We start from the raw sequence: 23293 nt of genomic DNA on the forward strand, positions 1-23293 counted from the left end.
CCATCGAAGGCACAATTCTGATCAGATTATTCCCTGACTTAAAAATCTCCACGGCACCTGTTTCCTGAAGCACGGCCCACTCAGCCAGCATTCAAAGGTGTCTGGTTCACATTCACCTTTTCAATTTTCTCTCACATTGTCTTATATAGGGTCCATAGGCCTAGCCAGACTAAATGGTTACCCAATAGCATACACAAATATATCTGAGCTCCAGCCCACACCAGGAAAGCCTCCACTAGAAATAAATAACCAATTAGTTCATTGCAAAACACCAGAGACTGAACCTGTTGTCTTAACATCAAGTGTATAGCCTCGAGTATTAACTTAACTCTAAGAGGAGAAACATCAACAATGAATATATTACATTCTCATACTCCAGTAAGCTAGAGTACTTACTATCTATGCCATGGATCAACAAATTAGGCCCCACAGATCAAATCTGTCCCAAGCTATTTTTGTATAGCATGCAAGCTAAGAATGGGCTTTACATTTTTTAAACTGTTGGACAAACATCAAATGAAGCAAAGTATGTCAGGCTACATGAACATCATACGAACCTCAAATTCCAGTGTCCATAAAGTTTTACTGGAACACAGTCACACCCACTCATTACATAGCAGCTTTTATGCTACGACAGAGTTGAATAGTTGCAACAGAGACCACATGGCCCACAAAGTCTAAAATATTTACTATCTGGTCCTTTAAAAAAATATTTATTGACCTTTGATCTTCGTATTAATATTTATGCTTTATTTGTACTTCCTACTTCCCAACTTCTCTTAAAGGCCCTCAAGAATAGAAATATTTCTGCTACTTTCTGATACTCTGGCCTATCATAGATGTATTTTACATAGCTGATACTCAATAGATACTTGTTAGTGATTCTGATGGTAGTTCTACAAATAAGTGTAGATAAGCACATAGACTTTCCTGGACCAACTGGGGAAACAAACAGCATGCTATATTAACTACAGTCTTAATTGTAGAAGATGTTGTTTGTTCTCTCGTTAAAAAAATAGTTGCCATATGCTAATACTTACTTGAGTTTTTCCCTAGAAGTGCTTTCCCATCTCCCTTGTACCTTAAAGTACACTTGGAGATACAAAATGCCCTTGTGCCTCCTGGCTTATAGTGCCATCTCTGTCATGAAATTTTACTTTGGCCAGCTACCCCGAACAAAAAAGCTGTAAATCTGGGACACAGCTCTTCAAATGGTGAAATTATCAAACCCAAATTATTTCATGGAAAAGGGCATGATGTTTCTAGATGACACCAAAATAACTGGCCAATTAGGTTGGTTCTGTTCAATAGCACAGTGATTCTATGGGATAAAAAAGAAAACTGGTCATTTGACTAAATTAACTTAATTCTATGCAAATAATCTACCTAGTAACACTGTGTAGAAAGTATATATCCTGATTATCAAACACCCAATGCTGCTCTATCAAATATGTGTGTGTGTGTGTGTGTATTGTACTTAAGGTGACCAAATAAAAAGCAAAATGTAATATAAAACATCACCATGAAATATAATGCACATTTTGGGCCCTTGTAGATTTTGCCAATTTTCTTCCCTCTGAATCTCTAAGATCTGTCTGAACTGTCAACAATGCTATGTCAATTGTTTACAAAACAAATCTCATTCACAGGGGAGACAGAAGCCAGATTCAGGACGTAGAGAAGCCGAGAAGAAAAAAAAAGATGAAACACTGACAGTTGCAGATTTTCATTTGAAGTAGCAAAATCTAATGAATAAATAGGATGTCAGCACAGTCTAAGACTTCTTTTTTTTGGCCACAGGTTTATATTAAGGAATACTGGCACAATATTCTTTAGAGCTGCGAAACATTTTTAATAATAAGATTCTTGGAATAAGACAAAACTGTTACATAATGAATTGTATAATTTCAGCATCTATTGTAATTTCCCTTTGCTTCTTTCATTGCATTCTCTTGTCCTTTCTGCATTTCTTGAAATTTTGATAGCAATTTTAAGGTGTTAAGACCATGTGTTGTCCCTTGAGGTATTTTGAAAAGTTTCAAATGATCTCAGTTGGTCTTTTTACATTAGTTGTAAAGAGAGTTATAAATACACATATCCAACAGTTGTTCCAAGTACATCACGTACATGACATTTGGCGGTTGCACTGTCATCAGTAAATCTAATATACAGTTGAGCTCTACAGTGTAGTATATTTTAAAAAACTCTTCTAAGTTTCAAATGAGAAGGAAGTTGATAGAAGCTGTTTTCATTATATAACCTTCATTACACGGCTACCTTGGTCTTGTAAAATACTAAAGCTCTTCCTAAACATACTTTCAGAAGAAAGTACTGCAGGGTCAGAGTAGACAACGATGATTTCTAAATCTCTAGAATCCATTCATCCTCCTCGGCTAGTAGCACTCCAGTCTTCATATGGGTACTCATCGTTCCTTTGTTCATAGACCACAAGGCTGCTGCAGAGCTCAGTTCACTTCCATTTTCTGGGGATGTGATCCCAGCCTGGTCTGGCAGACCATCTCCTTCCCCTGGTGATAGGGATTGATTTATTCATGAGCACACGGTTCAAGCTGAGTCAGTCAGCAGGGCTAGCCTCAAACCTTATCCTGAAAGACTGACCGCATAGTGGAATTCATACCTGAACCTGATAAGGTGGGAGGCTGATGCTGTACCATAAAGGCACAGCCTATCACTGAATGGAGCCAATGCCGACAAGTCTTATATGAAGAAATGAGGAGAGCAAATGTCCTGGTGAAAATCATTTGAGCCCTGTCTTTTCCAAAGCAAACTTGATTCCCAGACTTTTTCTTTGTATGTGCTAACATATACCCTTTAAATCAGTTTGAAAAGGAGAGAAGGGAGTTGGGGGAAATCAGAGAGGGAGATGAACCATGAGAGACTGTGGACTCTGAGAAACAAACTGAGGGTTTTGGAGGGGAGGGGCTGGGTGAGCCTGGTGGTGGGTATTAGGGAGAGCACATATTGCATGGAGCGCTGGGTATGGTGTATAAACAATGAACCTTGGAACACTGAAAAAATAAAAAATAAAAATAAAATAAAATAACATATAGCCAAGCTAAATCAGTTTGAGTTGGGCATTCTATTACTTGCTGTCAAGAAGAATCCTGATACAAAAATTGGTGACTCGGGACGTCTGGGTGGCTCAGTGGGCTAAGCCTCTCCTTCAGCTCAGGTCCTGATTTCAGGGTCCTGGGATGGAGCCCCACATGGGGCCCTCTGCTCAGCAGAAAGCCTGCTTCCCCCTTTCTCTCTCTACTTGCCTCTCTGTCTACTTGTGATCTCTGTCAAATAAATAAATAAAATCTTTTAAAAAAATAAAAATAAAAATTGGTGACTCTTGCTTTCCCCTGCATCCCTCATGGGTATAGAGGGTAAAACTCTGCTTTCTTACACTTCCATTCAGAAATCTCAGCTCCTCATTTCCATAGCGTAGGAAGCTTCCAAGAACACAGGCTGCACAGAGATCTCCATTCCTAAGACATCTCTGACGACAAGGAATATTGCTGGTTTCCTCCAAGGACTTATATTCAAATTTCCCAAGATCAGCCACTGTGTGGGAAGAGTAGAAATTTGTGTGAAGAGACTAAAATGAAAGGGAATTTCTAGGAATGGCAGTGGGAAATTAATGTTCAGTCATCCCTCACATATGGAGAGCCAGCATTTAGAGTCAATCCGGGAGGAGTTATACCTTTGGTGCTTGATTTTAAAGGAGATGGTGAATTTCCATGCAAAAGGTACAAGGCCTGATGTCTTCAGGCTGGCTTTAAAATAATGAATATCTAAGATCAGATGTGCAGATCACCATTCAGAAGGGAGGCCCATGGGTCATCACTATCAAATCCCAGCTCCACAGTTTTCCTAACCTCCTTAGATTTATTCTGCATCCAATTTCCCCACCATCTACCCTTCCTCCAACTTTGAAAGACTCAACTCTAATAAAAGGTCATCTTCCTTCCTGTGTTCCTCAGCTCCTAAATGTGAGATTTTCAAGCCCAGAATCTTAATTTTGTATATTCTCACACATTTGGGAGGAGGAGGAGGAGGAGGAGGAGGAAGAAGAAGAAGAAAGAAGAAAGAAGAAAGAAGGAAGAAGGAAGAAAGGAGAAGGAGAAGGAAGAAAGGAGAAGGAGAAGGAGAAGGAGAAGGAGAAGGAGAAGGAGAAGGAGAAGGAGAAGAAGAAGAAGAAGAAGAAGAAGAAGAAGAAGAAGAAGAAGAAAAAGAAGAAGAAGAAGAAGAAGAAGAAGAAGACATCTTTTCTAAAAAAGCTCCTCATGAAGATTTTTAGAATAGGTCTTTGGAAATGTGTGTGCTGAAAGCAACCCTCCTGAGCAGAGAGAGAGGGCTGGCGGCTACTTCTCTCTGTTCATTGAGTCTCAGCAAGGCTTCCAGAGAGCAGAGCAGCCAGCGCTGGAGAAGGCCTTGCAACCAGCTGGAGTGGAGGGACAGCCGGCTGCCGCTGCACTTGGCATAGGTTCCCCTGACGCTCTGAGACCCTTACAGGAGCCATCCCCACTGTCCTTTCCACACAGACATGAAAATACTTATAAAGTGATTTGGAAAAGGAAAGTCTATTTCCAATTCACACGGAAGACGTTCTCACCCTGCTTTATAGTGAAGACTGTCAAAATCACACTTAATTTCAAAAAGTTACTACACTGAAAGATGTTTCCGAAAACTGTGGAATGCAATGTGAAAAACACTTTCTGGTCTATGCGGTCTGGTCTATGAACAGAGCAGATGGAATGTACTTTCTGGTGATTTAGTATGGCTGAAGACGTAGACTTTTCCCCACACCTGAGCTGTGTGCTCCAGTCCCAGCCTAATCCTACAGACAGCTGGCCAAACACAGGAAATGCTTCATTTTTTAAAATACTTTGATTCATTCACATTTAAACTAGTTTCTCCTCAGCTACTTGTATTAATATCTTTATACTGTTGGGTTAATTCTTTAGGAAGAGCATTCTTTATAAATTCAGATTCAAAACAGATTAACTCCCTTGTTTCACACATTATGCCTAAATATATAGTATTTTATTAAGCTATAAATATGAAGTATAAATTTATTTTTAAAGGGAGTAGAATATTTTCACTAGTGATAGAAATCTCAAGCATGTAATTAAGTACCAACATAACACATGCATTTAATTTAAATCTTCAGACCATCTGAAAGCATTTTTTGATGGAGTAAAATAATCACAGTTCACCATATTTTAGGTAAAAAAGAAGTTAACATATTAGAAAATATTAATGTTCACTAAGTTGGGAGATTGAACTTAGAAAAGATGCAAATATTATATAGCTACATATATATATCTCTATAATACAAAAAAGGTACATAAGATGCATAGTATGTAACAAATACTATATACACAAAATATATATACTCTATATGAAATTAATCAGAGAAGAATCTTTCAGATGGGACTTGCATTTTTTATGCACTATACATTCCTCACTTTGAAAAGTTTTGTCAGCACAATTAAAAACACAGAACACTTATAAGCCAAAACCAAAAATCAGCCGGATGTCAACTGTTGAAACTTACCCTCTTAGTTAGGAAACCAAAAATGTTTCTCCTGCTAATTTACACTTTATTTCACAGTTAAAGGTACCTTAAAGTGTTAAAAATAACAGTCATTCTGTGATCTGATTAAACTCAAAAGGGCCCTGACTTTCCTCTCCTTACACACAGAGCAAGTTGAGAAAGGCATTCCAAGCTAAGATATTCACAGGAGCTTTTTATAAGCAAAGGAATTTACGTCTAACACTGACTGCACTATTTTCATCCGCTGCAAAGAGAGCCACATTTACGCGATGACAATGAAATACCACTGTCTGCAAGTGACCCAACACAGTGCCGGCCATGCTAAGTGCTCATCACCTGTCAGTTGTTGGAGACCCTGGGCCATGGCACCTCACGATCCACTGGCATCTAAGACAACTGCTGGACAAATTCCAGTTCTCAGAAAAATCTTGCTTCATTTTGTACTGGCCAGCTGCAGAGAGGCGGTTAGAACCCGGAGGTGTCTCGCTAAGTACCAAGTCTCATGGCAAACTTCCTCCTCCTGTTCCCAGTCCTGAAACACCAAGGCTCAAAAGTTAACACTACAGAGGGAAGACTGCGACGATCATGACCCAGGAATGCATCACCAATTCACAATGTCTTTTGCACACTATTTTACATCCATAGGCAAAATGGAACAGAAACATTATATAGCTGGGGATTGCCCCCGATTAAATGTTTGGGGTGTGTTTCAGATAGTCTTTCTTCCTATTTTTTTTCTTCTTTGAAACAGTAATGTATTGTCCAGTCCTAGTTTTCCATGATTGTAATTCAATAGAAGTTTTATACAAATATGCATTAGTCTTATTAACTTCACCCTATTAAAACATTCCCCTTCTCTCCTTCCATTGCTCCCACCTTACCCTCCCCTCAAAATGCTATATCGCTATAACCTCCAAATTCCCTTGTGGTTTTCATGTTTTGAGTTATTTTCAATTGCTCTCTTCACTCTTCTTCACACAACCTCCCCCAAGCACTGAAATTATGTCATTTTTATCTACCATTTCCTCTCCACTCACAGAGGCCCCCAGCCTAGGGTCCTCAGCAGCCCACATCCAAGTTGCGATGATGGTTTCTGAGCCAGTTTCTCTGCCTCCGGTCTCTTTTCATCAGATCCCACCTACTCACAGATGCTCTAATGATTTTCCTCTTACTTCATTTTCTTCCAGTCCTTTGCCTCCTCAGCAGTCTCTGGTGCTCCGGTATCACTTATTATGCACACCCCAAGCCTTCCCTGGCCTCCAGCACTTTCCACTAATATTACACCCCCAGGATCCCATCCCACCTTCATTTCTCATTACCTCTCACTGCAGCCTCTCCGCTCTCCCCAGCAATAGCTGCCTGCTATCTCCCATAAGTGATATGCTCATTTTCATCTCTGTATCTTTCCTCATGCAACCCCCCCACCCACCCACTGGCCAACAAATTCATTCCTACTCTTTCCATCAATATCTTGTTTCCCTTCAAATTCTGTTCATCACTCTTCTCTTCAGAAATTCCTCCTAACTTAATTGCAACCAAATACGGGATTCCTTTTGTCCTCTATCCCCTCAAAACGGAGCAGTCCCCTAGAGCAGTCCCCTGGAGTTGCTGAGAATGGGGACTTGGGGACATAAAGACATTCAGGGCCATGCATGTTGTTTGGGTGCCAAATGTACAAATAGTTTCGTCTAAGTTCATAACAAAGAATCTTGCAAATAAAATGATCAAAGGTCCAAACAAACAAAGCACTCTTACTCATGACCATTTGAATAAGGGAAATATCCATGTATAATAACAACAGCTACCTTTTATTTTTTTTTTAAAGATTTTATTTATTTATTTGACAGACAGAGATCACAAGCAGGCAGAGAGAGAGAGGAGAAAGCAGGCTCCCTGCTGAGCAGAGAGCCCCATGTGGGGCTCGATCCCAGGACCCTGGGACCATGACCTGAGCTGAAGGCAGAGGCCTTAACCCATTGAGCCACCCAGGCACCTCTAGCTACCTTTTATTTTAAGGGCTTTATTTCTGCTGAAGACTTTATATACACTAAGTCACTTAATTTTTATTATAAACAAGATTAGCATTGTCATAGTCATGTTATAGAGAAGAAAACTGACGGTCAGAGAAGCAAAACTTGCCTAAGATCACAGTAAGAATAAAGGCAGAACTGGAACCCAGGTTTGTCCTCACTCTAAAATCTATTGTCTTTGTCTAAACTACAGCAGCTACTGCCACAAATTCTAACAGCATTCTGGAGGAAAAAAAAAAATCACTCCTGAGCTGACTGATTTCACTTTATCAATGGCCACTTGATACTGCCCATTTTTTTCTCTTTCTATACAATTCCTCCTCTGTCTTCCATACTAAACCTATCCCTTACTACAACGAGAAAATTGGAGCTATTACATACATACCCCTCCTATTTCTGCAGCTCATCCTAAAAACCGACTTCTCTTCTCTCCCACTACAGTGTCCCTCCCCATAAAAGACCAGTCCCCTTGGACCAGTTCGCTGATGCCTTGGTATTAATTCCCTCTTTTCTTCTCAAAACCTGTATCCAGGGGCGCCTGGGTGGCTCAGTGGTGTAAGCCTCTGCCTTCGGCTCAGGTCATGATCTCAGGGTCCTGGGATTGAGCCCCGCATCGGGCTCTCTGCTCAGTGGGGAGCCTGTTTTTCCCTCTCTCTCTGCCTGCCTCTCTGCCTACTTGTGACCTCTCTCTCTGTCAAATAAATAAATAAAATATTAAAAAAAAAACCTGTATCCATCATTTAAACTCCAGTCTCCCACATCATTAATCTTTTTCTTTCTACTGTGCCATTTCTATTATTTCCAAATATGCTATGGTAGCTGCCATGATTTTAAAAATAAATAATATATAATAAATAATTTACTTTTTCAATTCTCACGACCCCATATATTGATTTAGATACGCCCTCATTTCCTTGCTCCCCTCCACTGTCAAATGGGTTGTTTTCACAGCATTCCCTACTTCCTTACTTCCTATTCATCATGAATTCCTCTAAATCATGGTTTCTTCCTCTTTCCACAGGAACTGTTCCAATCAAGTCTCCATGGAACTCTGTGGATGTCAAATCCATGTTGACAAGTTCAGTGGGAATGTTCTTTCCTTATCTCACTTAATTTCTCATCATGTTTCAATAAGTTTTACCACTCTCTCTGAAAATACTTTTACCTTTTCTTATCCTTGGTGATATCATTGGTTGTCTACCCATCTCCACTGCTCCCTCTCAGTTTCCTGGGCTAGCTTATGCTTTCTTTTATCTACATTTTGAGGTCCTTAGGAATGTGCCTTGTGCTCATTTTCTTCTCTCTGTATTCTCCCTAAGTGATCTCACTAAATCCCATCAGTTTAAATAAAATTATTATGTCTATGAATCTCAAATTAATGCCACCTGCCCAGACCCCTCTCCTCTGGCTCCTATCTGGTTTCCTCTTTGCATCTGAAATTCATATATGCAAAAAGAGAACTCCTTTTTTTCCTTCTAAAACTCGTTTTCACACACACATAAGACACACACACCTCATACCCGTTCTTTCTTATCTCAATAAAGGCCTAACCAACTCTCAACTACTCAAACCAAATCTTAGGAGTCACCCTTGGCTCTAGTCTTTCCATCAATTCTTCATATCCGATTCAGAAGTAAGTCTTATGGGAGTGCCTGGGTGGCTCAGTTGGTTAAGCATCTGCCTTTGGGTTCAGGTCATGATCCTGGGGTGCTGGGGTCCTGGGATTAAGCCCCACATCAGGCTCCTTGCTCAGTGGGGAGTCTGCATCTCTCTCTCCCTTCACTCCTGCCCACCAACTTCTGCTCACTCTCTCTCACTCTATCTCAAATAAATAAATAAAATCTTTTTTAAAAATTAAAAATAAATAAAACTTTTTAAAAGTAAGTCTTATGTACTCTATTATGGGACAGACCACAATGAACTCTCATCTGGGCCACAAAAATTGTCTCCTAAAATAACCCTACTTCCATTCTTGTCCTTATCTAATCCATTCTGTACTTATTTATCAGAGGGATCTTCTCAAGATACAAATCAGAGTAATCTTATTTTCTTGCTTAAAACTCATTGAAAGCTTCTCGTTGTACTTACATTGAAATCCAAAATATCTCCACATTCTATTTCAGAAATAGACAAATTCTTTTCTTTAAAGAGTCAATTGGTTTTTTGGGTGTTGAGTTGGAGGAGTTCTTTATAGATCTTGGATATTAGCCCTTTGTCTGTAGTGTCATTTGCCAACATCTTCTCCCATCCTGAGGATTGCCTCTTTGCTTTGTTGACTGTTTCCTTTGCTGTGCAGAAGCTTTTGATCTTGATGAAGTCCCAAAAGTTCATTTTCACTTTTGTTTCCTTTGCCTTTGAGACGTGTCTAGAAAGAAGCTGCTGTGGCCAGTGTCAAAGAGGTTACTGCCTATGTTCTCCTCAAGGATTTTAATGGATTCCTGTCTCACACTGAGGTCTTTCATCCATTTTGAGTTTATCTTTGTGTATGGTATAAGAGAATGGTTGAGTTTCATTCTTCTATACATAACTGTCCAATTTTCCCAGCACCATTTATTGATGAGACTGTCTTTCTTCCACTGGGTTTTTTCTTGCTTTGTTGAAGACTGTTTGACCATAGAGTTGAGGGTCCATACATGTGGGCTCCCTACTCTACTCCATTGGTCTATGTGTCTGTTTTCGTGCCAATACCATGCTGTCTTGGTGAGCACAGCTTTGTAATATAGCTTGATATCGGGCAATGTGATGTCTCCAATTTTGTTGTTCTTTTTCTCCATTTCCTTAGTGATTCAGAGTCTTTTCTGATTCCACAAAATTTTAGGATTGTTTGTTCCAGCACTTTGAAAAAGGCCAGTGGTATTTTGATTAGGATGGCATTGAAAGTATAGGGGGCTCTGGGCAGTACAGACATCTTAACGATGTTTAGTCTTCCAATCCATGAGCATGGACTATTTTTCCATCTTTTTGTGTCTTCTTCAATTTCTTTCATGAGTGTTCTATAGTTCCTTGAGTATAGATCCTTTACCTCTTTGGATAGGTTTATTCTAAGGTATCTCGTGGTTTTAGGTACTACAGTAAATGGAATCAATTTTCTAATTTCCCTTTCTATGGTTTTATTGTGCGTGTATAAGAAAGCAACTTATTTCTGTGCATTGATTTTGTATCCTGCCACATTACTGAATTGCTATATGAGTTCTAGTAATTTGGAGGTGGAGTCTTTTGGGTTTTCCATATGAAGTATCATGTCATCTGCAAAGAGAGAGAGTCTGACCTCTTCTCTTCCAATTTGAATACATTTTATATCTTTTTGTTGTCTGATTACTGTTGCTAGGACTTCTAGTACTATGTTGAACAATAGTAGTGAGAGTGGGTATCCTTGTCATGTTCCTGATCTCAGTGGGAAGGCTCTCAGCTTTTCCCCATTGAGAATGATATTCACTGTGGGGTTTTCATAGATGGATTTTATGAAGTTGAAGAATGTTCCCTCTATCCCTATACTTTGAAGACTTTTAATCAGGAAAGAATGCTATATTTTGTCAAATGCTTTTTCTGCATCAATTGAGAGGACCGTGTGGTTCTTCTCTTTTCCTTATTGATTTGTTTTATTAAACTCAACTCCCAAAAAACAGATAATCATGTCATAAAATGAGCAGAAGACATGAACAGACACTTCTCCAATGAAGACATACAAATGGATAGCAGACAAATGAAAAAACGTTCATCATCATTAACCATCAGGGAAATTCAAATCAAAACCACACTGAGATACCACCTTACACCAGTTAGAATGGCAAAGATTAACAAGACAGGAAACAACAAATGTTGGAGAGGATGCGGAGAAAGGGGAACCCTCTTACACTGTTGGTGGGAATACAAGTTGGTGAAGCCACTTTGGAAAACAGTGTGAAGATATCTCAAAAAATTAAAAATAGAGCTACCCTATGACCTTGCAATTGCACTGCTGGGCATTTACCCCAAAGATACAGATATAGTGAAAAGAAGGGCCATATGTACCCCTATGTTCATAGCAGCAATGTCCACAACCACCAAACTGTGGAAAGAGCCAAGATGCCCTTCAACAGACAAATGGATAAAGAAGATGTGGTCCATATATACAATGGAATATTACTCAGCATCAGAAAGGATGAAAACTCAATTTTTGTATCAACATGAATGGGACTGGCGGAGATTATGCTGAGTGAAATAAGTCAAGCAGAGAAAGTCAGTTATCATATGGTTTCACTTACTTGTGGAACATAAGGAATAATATGGAGGACATTAGGAGAAGGAAAGGAAAAGTGAATTGGGGGAAATCAGTGGGGGAGATGAACCATGAGGAACTGTGGACTTTGAGAAACAAAATGAGGGTTTTAGAGGGGATGGCGGTGGGGGGATGGGTGAGCCTGGTGGTGGGTATTAAGGAGGGCACATATTGCCTGGATACATAAACAATGAATCTTGGAACACTGAAAAAAAAATAAAATAAAAATTTTTAAAAAGAGTCAATGGTTAAAGATTATAGGCTTTGGGGGCTAGATGTTTTCACTCAAACTATTTAACTCTGCCACTGTAACATGAAAGGAACCATAAACAATATATAAAGGAATGAGCAGAACTATGTTTCGATAAAACTTTATTTTTGAGAAACTAGCAGAATTTTACCAAACTTAGCCATATTTGGCCCATGGGCAGTAATATGACAACAATTGTCTATGTGGTCCTACGTGAATCTTATCCCTATGCACTCCTATAACATTTATACCATTCTCCCCTGCCAGTCACGATGTCTTGGCCACACTGATCTTCAATTCCAAGAAAATATCTACACATATACTATATTCTTACCGCCCAGAATGCTCTTCTGACCTTTATCCTTCACTTTACTAATAGTTCCATTTTACATGCCACTTCTTAAAGAGGATTTTCCTGATACGTGATCACCTTCTGTAAAATAAGTACACCACCTATCATTGTTTTCTATTCTCAAGGCTTTACTTCTTTCTCCCATAAAAATTATCCACTAAAAATTATTATACTTGTCTCTTTACTTATTTTTGTCTATTTTTTCCTAGTAGAATGTAGATTCTATAAAGACAAGTATCCACGTATATTTGATCACCATTTTATCCTCCTTGCTTAGTCCTATGTCTAATACATAACAGCTATTGTTCAATAAATTTTCTTGAAAGGAAAAATGAAAAGACTCAAACAGATATGTCTATCCAGTCACATAGCATATGAGCTGATTAAAACACTAGTCTGTAATTTATTATTGCTATATACACTTCAAGGTAAAAAAAATTAAGTATGGTCCCCCTAGTATATATATATGCTTCCTTATAAGTAATATATGCACTATAGCATAAATATATTATGGTATAAAACACCCACAAAAATATCATTAAAGTAACATAAAGAAAGAAAGAAAAGACAAGACAAGACACCTGGGTGGCTCAGTTGGTTAAGTGTCTGCCTTCAGCTCAAGTCATGATTCCAGGGTCCTGGGATCGAGTCCTGTATCAGGCTCCTTGTTCAGTGAGGAGTCTGCTTCTCCCTCTGCCTCTCCCTCTGCCCCCAACCCACTGGCTTGTGCTCTCTCACTCTCATGCACTGTCTCTCAAGTAAATAAATAAAATCTTTTTTAAGGGGCCCCTGGGTGGCTGAGTGGGTTAAAACCTCTGCCTTCAGCTCAGGTCATGATCTCAGGGTCCTGGGATTGAGCCCTGCATCAGGCTCTCTGCTCAGCAGAGAGCTCCTGCTGAGCTCTCCTCTCTCGGCCTGCCCCTCTGCCTACTTGTGATCTCTGTCTGTCAAATAAATAAATAACATCTTAAAAAAAAAGAACATTAAAAATCTTTTTAAGGAAGGAAGCAAGCAAGCAAGAGAAGGAGGGAGAGAGAGAGAAAAGGAAGGAAGAAAGGAAATGGAAGAAGGTAGGGAGGGAGGAAGGAAGGAATGACAGAAGGTAGGTTTATTTCTTCCTCATATGTATCAAAAGATATATTCCAAAAAAAAAAAAGATATATTCCTTATCTGTGGCAACTCTCTTACAAATGGTTCCACAATCTCTAACACAGGACTTTTGAAGTCACCATGCTTATGTCATCCATCAAATCAGCAGAAGGGAAAGAGCATTTATGAGAACAATGCGGATTTTTATGGGTCAGGTCTAGAAGTCGAATACATCACTCAGCTCACATACTATTAAATGGAATTCAGTCATGTGGATGCACCTAACTGCAAGGGAGTTTGTGAAATGTAATCTAGCTGAGCGCCAGAAAAAAATTAATTATTTTGACGACCTGCTAACTTATGGCTGCCCCATATCCATGTAAATGGAACTTCTATTTTCTTCTATCTCTTCATCGTGTGTAATCACTGGAGGAACTATAGCCCACTTTGGAAATCACTGGATTAGAAGATTATATGACCACTGTAACATCTCTAAATGGTCTTTTGCCTGAAAGGCAATGTTCACTAGTAAAGAAGAACTGAAGTTATTCTTTTTTTAAAAAAAAAAAAGATTTTATTTATTTACTTCACAGACAGAGATCACAAGCAGGCAGAGAGGCAGGCAGAGAGAGAGGAAGGGAAGCACGCTCCCTGCCAAGCAGAGAGCCCGAGGCGGGGCTGGATCCCAGGAGCCTGGGATCATGACCTGAGCCGAAGGCAGAGGCTTTAACACACTGAGCCACCCAGGCGCCCCAGAACTGAAGTTATTCTTAATCAGATGACAATTCTTTAAGACTGTCTATCAGCCAATAAAAGAAAATGGAGCAATAGTAATAGTTTGCCTTATCCTTAAGATATTGTCCTCAGCCTGAACCCACATTATTCAATGTTATTGAGTGCTTGAATGAATTTCACAGTTTCAACCATGTTTGAACTCCTTCCCAAAAATTATTACTAATACGGGTGTCATTTTGCTTAGCAGTCCTGAAAAAAAAAAGGAAAAAAAAAAAGGAAATGACAATCATATTTGAATCAAAGAGGTGATACATTCTTATTAGAAGTGATCTCTTAAAAGTTTTTTTTTTTTCTTTTCCCAAAAAGAGATCATCAGAAACACTGCAATTGTCAAATCTAGTTCTTCTCTACATTACAATGGCATCAACATTCTCCTCCTCCTGTCAATAATGGTTCTGCTCTGGAATGTTTTTGTCCCTTCAAAATTCATATGTTAAAGCACTAACTCACAATGTGATGGCCTTTAGGAGGTAATAGATCATGAGGGCTCCACTCTAATCAATAGGATTAGTGCTCTTGAAAGAAAAGGCATAAGTAAGAGAAATGATATCTTTCTCTACCATGTAAGGCTACAGCTTGAAGAAAGTTCTCTGAAAAAGAGCTCTCATTAGGAACTAAGTCAGCTGGCACCTTGGTCTTGGATTTCCCAGCCTCCAGAACTGTGGTAAACAAATGTCTGTCTTTTAAGCCACCCAGTGTATAGTATTATTATAGCAGACCAAGCTAACTTATACATGCCTTGAGATGTCACCATACACCACAACTGCTTTATCAAAGTACTTCTTTCAGACAGTGCTTGTCCCAAAGAAATTCTGACAAATTTTCTTCAAATCCTTATATGTTAATGAAAATACATTCATTTTCATTTTATCCTTACTATTTAGACTTCTCTATAACACTGATCATGAGAAAACTATCACTTGTTATGCTTATTAATAAAGCAGTAAGTTTCAAAAATTCAAAAAATTTGACCAGCATGGATAGGTATTAACAATTCTATAACAAAATGTAATTCCTAAGAAATTAAAAATAAATTCTTAAGGATGTTTTTAAATGACTACCTAGTAAGAGTCTGAAAAATCACATTTTTTAAAAGATTTATTTATTTATTTGAGACAGAGAGAGAGAACACACACACATGTAGGGGAGGGGGCAGAGGGACAGAGAGAATGGGCTTTTTCTTTAATTTTTTAATTTTTATTAACATATAATGTATTATTAGCCCCAGGGGTACAGGTCTGTGAATTGCCAGGTTTACACACTTCACTGCACTCACCATAGCACATACCTTCCCCAATGTCCATAACCCAACCGCCCTCTCCCTACCCACCTCCCCCCAGCAGCCCTCAGTTTGTTTTGTGACATTAAGGGTCTCTTATGGTTTATCTCCCTCCTGATCCCATCATGTTTCATTTTTCCCTTCCTAACCTGCCAAACCCCCAACTCTGCTTCTCAACTTCCTCATATCAAGGAGATCATATGATAATTGTCTTTCTCTGATTGACTTATTTCGCTCTGCATAATACCCTCTAGTTCCATCCATGTTGTCGCAAATGGCAAGATTTCATTTCTTTTGATGGCTGCAGAGTGTTCCATTGTATATATACACCACATCTTCTTTATCCATTCATCTGTTGATGGACAAACAGGTTCTTTCCATAGTTTGGCTATTGTGGACATTGCTGCTATAAACATTCGGGTGTACGTGCCCCTTCGGATCACTACATTTGTATCTTTAGGGTAAATACCCAGTAGTGTGACTGCTGGGTTGTAGGGTAGCTCTATTTTCAACTTTTTGAGGAAAATCCATGTTGTTTTCCAGAGTGGCTGCACCAGCTTGCATTCCCATCAACAGTGTAGGAGGGTTCCCCTTTCTCCACATCCTCACCAGCATCTGTCGTTTCCTGACTTGTTAATTTTAGCCCTTTCTGACTGGGGTGAGGTGGTCTCTCATTGTGGTTTTGATTTGTATTTCCCTGATGCTGAGTGATATGGAGCACTTTTTCATGTGTCTGTTGGCCATCTGGATGTCCTCTTTGCAAAAATGTCTGTTCATGTCCTCTGCCCATTTCTTGATTGGATTATTTGTTGTTTGGGTGTTGAGTTTGATAAGTTCTTTATAGATTTTGGATACTAGCCCTTTATCTGATATGGGGACAGACAGACTCTTACGCAGACTCACCACTCATTGCTGACTGGCTGAGTGTGGAACATAATGGAAGACTAGATCTCCTGACCCTGAGATCATGACCTGAACCAAAACCAACAGCTGGATGCTTAACTGACTATGCCACCCAAGCACCCCCATGTTAGAGGTAAATTTAGTACTTCTGAAATTGTGTGATGTTTGTGGCAGAGAAAGAGAGATTCAAAGTTTAGGAAATGATTTGAAAATTCACAAGAATTTGACTTTTTAACAAAACAGCTCCAATATTCTTAGAAGAGACTATTCCAGAAGAAAGTGCCTTTCAAGTGTCTGGTGGAATATTATAGCCCACTATTAAGAAAGGTTACACTGCTTATTTACACTCTGGTGATTATATCTTTAAATATAAAGCACTAATCAATTAGTATTAAAGATTTATGAAGGGACAAGTTAATAATTTTCCACTCAATTCCTTCCTGCTAATTAAAGATTTTTCACCATTAATCTTTGTCCTTTAGTATTTAATCTGGAGTAATGTTTGTCCTTTAACTTTAGAATTAATTTTAAATAACATCTTTAATTTTGATAGAGAACGATTTCACAATTGCCTTTCAGATTAAATTAAGAAATCCCTAAAACTCTCCCATTTAATTTTATATATAAAATGTCATTTGCATTAATCTGATGATTTTAAATTATACATTTGGCTCACAATATCTAATTAATTTGGCAAGAGAATTATGGAAATAATAAAATTACATCCAAATTTCAAGGAACACTTCATTTTTAAATGCCTAATTAAATGTATCTTCGTAATAAAAGAAATCATTCTGAAGAAATGTAATAGTATTTTAATTTCTGAGTAATAGGTATTCTGAATATTAATTTGCCCTATATTTGGCATCCATAGGAGATAAAAGCATGGCCTCTTTAATGCCAAAAGCAAGTAGTACATTCACACAATCTGAAAAAGAAAATAAAATAAAAGTTGCTTTGGCAAAGGGTAAAGTTGTTTGGCAAAGGGTACAAGGGATGACTTGTGCTTCATTTAAAAAAATAACTAACTGGCAGATGATTATTTTTAGTTTTTTCTTGCATTTCAGTCAAGAGACTAGTGAAGAGCAATGATATTTAAGATTAGCATTTTAGTTACTTGTTTCTTCATTTATTTATTTTGTGATGCTTCCTTCCGATGGGTGCTATTTCTGACTCACCTCCATAGCCCAAAATGTTCTAATTCTTATGTGTCAACAATGAAGTTGGATAAAGAAAAAAAGTCACTCTGCTTCTCTTCAAGAGTGTTTCCAGATCTCCTGCCTGCTTTTTTCCACTCATAACTTCAAATATTAAAATCAATTTATTGATTGATTTCTCCAGCGAATGGCCCATAGTTATCCATTTTCTTCTTTCTCTAATTAAATGATTCTGTGCTTCCATTTCTCTGCTAAAGTCAATTCGAAATCTTCTTAGTTCTCTTCTATATTTCAAGTTCAATGGCATTTAAAAATTCTGCCAACTATATACCCCATGCCACAAAAATAAGACAAAATTTGACAAGTGTGATTTTTCTAAGCACTAAATTTATCTTTAAAAAATAGAATTATAATTTCAATACCAGTGGGGTCAAAGTTAGGTACTGCCAGATTAACACTCCATGACATATGCACATATTAGTAAACATTACAATAATTCTAAAGGATATGACAATTATTAAAACAAAAATCCATATAAGAATATTACATAAATGCACTCATTACTCCTGGGTATTTGGAAGCAACTTATCTAAAAGTCATTATTCCTTGCCATATTTTGTATTCGAGTATAAAGAGCTGCAGCTGATGTTTAAAATTTTATCCTTATTCAGAAGGGAAAGGTAGCATTCAACAACCTGAAGCAGAATCAAACCATGTCATTTAGAAACACCTTCATCTCTGTGGATTATCAGGGGACTCCACTCCTAATGCCTTGCCATGCCAGAGAAGCTCTGAGCATCACTGGTTAATATTAAGCTTCAGGCACCTGCAGTTTTCCAAGTAAAGGAAAGGTCAATAATGCCTGCTATTCACAGGCTCCAGGCAGACAGCTTTGCCTACCTAGTTCGGCATTGGCCACAGTACCACTGCTGTAGTTACAGTGACTATCCCAGAGGTACTTACAGCTCATTCCCCATTCATTCTAGCATAATCCTCTCACTTGCTGACCATTAGCAGTGTAATTAATGGGCATTTTCTGATCGATGTACCCTTACAGATAAGTGTTATAATAAAGGGTGATTACAGTGAAGAATAATACAGTTGAAGATCAGTACCTAATCGTCACCACTCATTGGCAGTGCTATAACAGAATCAGACAGTGAGACCAGACTGAATAGAAATTATATCAAATAAAGTAATTCTTTCAATTTATTGCACTTTTAATTATGCCATCTTTAATTTAAAGAACTACCTTGCCCCGTACAATGTAGTCTCCAAGCTAAAAGGAATTAATCTAGGGCTAACTAATATTCACTCCCCAGCACATTTGAAATCAATTTTACCTTAAGCAAAATGTTTTATGAGTCTTTAGTTTACCCTGGGAATTATGCATCTTCATAATTTTCTAATGAGCTTAAGATATCCATGAGCAGAAGTCATGAATCATATTTTTGGTAGCCGTTAAAAACAATTTTTTTCCAATCTGCTATAAATTAAAAAGAGATGTGAGAAAATGAGAATAAAATCTCATTACCACTGACAACCTCACAGCCCAATAAACCTGTTTTAAATCTTATTAAAGGGTCAGTTATTTGTCATTTTTTAGTAACCTTCATCATCACAACCAATATCATGCCATCCGATCTTTCTTTAAAATACCAGGGCACAGAGGTCACACAAAGCGCTGGGGCTACGAAAATCATCCCTGAGAGTGATATAAGGAATTGGAGCGCTTTCCAGGGGTTTCAATTTAAATATTGACACACACTGAGCTGTGATATCACACAGAAGGGTCAGAGACAAAGGTCTGATGAATGAAACCGGAGAAGACGCTGTGACTTACTGAGATTTCCTGATGACCAGAATCAGAGAGGAAACGACGACCATCTCACAGACAAGACAAAAGAAACATATAACTAAGATGTGGCTTAATCATTGCCTCTTGGATAAATAAGGATAAAAGAAAAAAAAAAAAACAGATCTCAAGCAGCCACAGGCTTTAAGTACAACCAGTTTTCTATATACAGATTAAATTTACTGGGGATTCTCCTCAGCTGAATTTTAATAACAACAGACCAACTTCTGTCCCTGGCCAGCAGTTTCTGAAGCTGATTTGTTCCCCTGCCCTGGGTATGTTCATGGGACAAAAGAATTGTAATATAATCCAAATACACTGGATCAAAGAGATATATATACTACCAAAAATAACAACCGCCAGCAACTACTCTAGTAATTTAAGCAAAACATAGGTGATTTCTCAAAAGTCTGTGGCTAGTCTGTCCAAAACCAATTCTTTTCCATTTGGCAAATAATGGAGGTGATCACAGAGAAGAGTCTCGTGCTTTAAAATCATAGCACATTTTTCTTGATTTCAGCTTATGATAAGATAGTTTGTGGGCTGCTGGCGAGAACTAAATGGAGAAATTTAAATGAAGAAATTTCTATGTTCTAGAGGAATTTAAAGAGGTGTTCTTGTATTTGCATCCAGGTAGGCAGAACTCCGCACAACACAGTTCTACAAGTCCCACTTAGTCCCACTGTTCTTCAGTGTCACCCCCTTGTCAGCACAACTGATACAACTGACCTGGCCCCTCATGTAAAATTCCCATGTTCTAAATAAGAGGAAGGAGGTTGTAGCAAAATCAAAGGAACTGAATACACAATTTTACTTACAGTCCCTTAGATATAATTATCACCACTCCCAACAGCTTGCTACTCTGATTTCATTCATTTTGGGAATGTTAATCTTACCTGGAGTTTTATCCTGAATTATTTCAAGTAACTGGTAGTAAAGCTTCTCATCCTGCTGTACCTTACCTCTGAAGACATTCTGACGTCAACGAAGTTCACTATAGATCAGTCTGCATTGATTTTCCTGAGACTTTATGTGTTGGCCTGCTCAGGCAGCCATAACAAAATACCACAGACTGGGTGGCTTAAACAACAGAAATTTATTTTCTTACAGTTCTGGAAGCTGATCTAGAGATCAGGATACCAGCATAATCAGTTTCTGCTGAGGTCTCTCTTCCTGGTTAGCAGAAGGTCAACTCTTGCTGTGTTCTCACATGACAAAGAGAGAGAGCGAGCTCTGGTGTCTTTCCCTCCTCGGATAGAAACACCAGGCCTTTCGGATTAGGGCCCTACCCTAGGATCTCATGTCACTTTTATCACTTCTTCACAGGCTCTGTGTCCAGATTTTGGGGATCCAGATTTTGGGGAGTCCAGTCAACATACGGATTTTGGAGGGATACAGTTCAGTACTTAGCACTTTATTTTACAGAAATGTCCATTTTCTGTCTTTATAGGACACAAAAATAACAAGCTGATGCAAGAAGAGTTACACTGGATCTTTTGAATAATATACGCAATGGAAGGGCCCCTGGGTGGCTCAGTGGGTTAAAGCCTCGGCCTTCGGCTCAGGTCATGATCCCAGGATCCTGGGATCGACCCCCACATCTGGCGAGTCTCTGCTCAGCATGGAACCTGCTTCCTCCTCTCTCTCTACCTACTTGTGATCTCTATCAAATAAATAAATAAACAAAATCTTAAAAAATATATATGCAATGGACACACTATTCAAGTAACCTTACTTTCTGCCATTACTATTTCTTTCCATTTCTGCCTGGTGGCAGGAAGAAATTACAATCACTTCTGGGATTTTTCTCTCTCCTCCATTTCTACGGAGCAGCTTGAACATTTTGTCAGATTTAGGGAGGATCAAGGCATTGAGGAGTCTGCGAGGGGGCACCTGATTCTTGTGGCCTTTAGCCACAGAAGCCTCTCATTCTCTCAGGATCTCAGCCCTGATGCAAACTTCTCCTGGACCCAGGCTTAAAAAGGAAATGGGGGCCCGGGGGGAACAATATGGAGAAAACATGATTTATGATCTCAAATATTATCTTACCATACGAAGCAGAATTATCTTACCACATGAAGCAAATATTATCGTACCCAGAAGAAAGAAGTTTGACCCTTTTTATCCATCCAGTGTCAGAGTTGGAAAGGCCTGTCATGATTTTCTACTGCATTACCATAATTTTCTAGATGAAGACACTGAGGCCCAGAGAGGTGACATAACTCATGCCTCATCCCATAACATCTTAATGGTAGGTCACGGACTAGAAGCCAGGTCCTCTCATGACACCTCGCTGCATAATTCATAACACAATTCAATTCCTCCAACACCACATGAGTGTAAGAAACTAAGCGCGGCAAGTACCCTGAGAGGAGTAAAAAAAGGATATCTACGGTTTAAAGCAGCATCGGGGCTGAATGGAAGGAAGCCTCCCGATGCTGCCATTGCTTTTTGTTAACCTGGTTTCAGAAATGTGTACTGAAGAACAAAACAGAAAGAGAACTTTGGTGGACTAAGAATACCCTAAAAGATTTCTTGCTTGAAACATTTTAATTAATAGGAAAATTTACATTTTTTTCCTCCTATGCAAGTCACCTACAGTAAAAGACTGCTGGACACCGTGATAGAAGCACATAATGTTTGGTTTTTTACTTCTTGATATTAGCAGATAACCGTATCTCATTAGGACTTATAAACTGATGACATTTAAACTCTATGCTATCCCCTTTCATATATTAGCTGGATATAGTTCTACGTTTCTGCAAAAAGCTTTCTCTTACCAACTATCTGGTTGTCCTAAGCACAATAAAAGGATATCTTTCAGTCCCCTGCTGTTCATTTCTTGTTGCTTATTTCTTATAAGATGTTCTCTCTGAGTCTGCTCTAACAATACACTGGAATCCCAATACTTGATTTGCTTCTTATTCCCTGAGCCCCCTGTACCCCAGGTTGTTTGCCGCTGGTACCCATTAAGGTAGTCAAGTTCACGAATGTACCATTTCGCAGTGCAATATAGCAAAATCTGGAATTACAAATAACTTTCTACCTGGAGACTCCAACTTTCTGAAATACAGTTTTTTTCATCTGCAACAGGAAGTAATAACAGTACTTGCCTGTGCTAGTTATCATGTCGCTGCTCTTCTTTGCCATGTGACCCTGGAATCGGACCACATGACACCTCTCCTTTGCTAAGCTGATACAATGTGAGGCTTCTCAACGGAGGGGGCTAGAGGAACCACAAGAGAAAGAAGTTTGCCGTCTGCAGCCTGCCTGCAGCAGCCATGACCCAAGTGAGGGGCATCTTCATGAACGTGCAACTTGCGTAGTGGCTCTGATGCTGCCATCTGGAAATCTTCAATAATGTAACAAATTTCATTTTCATTTTGCACTGGGCCCCAAACATTGTGTAACTGGTGCTTCTCTGAGCTCCAAATCGCAACCTGCGGGTGGGGATGGGGCTCCTCCACATTCTTAGTTCCTTCTGCTCACTCTCCCTCAGAGGTAGAGGCTGCTTCTGAATTTATTTTCCCCTTAATTTTTTAAGTTTTTATTATAATTCCAGTTTGTTAATAAACAGTGTTATGTTAATTTCAGGCATGATTTAAAAATTCCATACATCGGGGCACCTGGGTGGCTCAGTGGGTTAAAGCCTCTGCCTTCGGCTCAGGTCATGATCCCAAGGTCCTGGGATCAAGCCCCACATCGGGCTCTCTGCTCTGTGGAGAGCCTGCTTCCTCCTCTCTCTCTGCCTGCCTCCCT

Source organism: Meles meles, chromosome 2, assembly GCF_922984935.1.
Source record: "Meles meles chromosome 2, mMelMel3.1 paternal haplotype, whole genome shotgun sequence".
Classification (NCBI taxonomy): Eukaryota; Metazoa; Chordata; class Mammalia; order Carnivora; family Mustelidae; genus Meles; species Meles meles.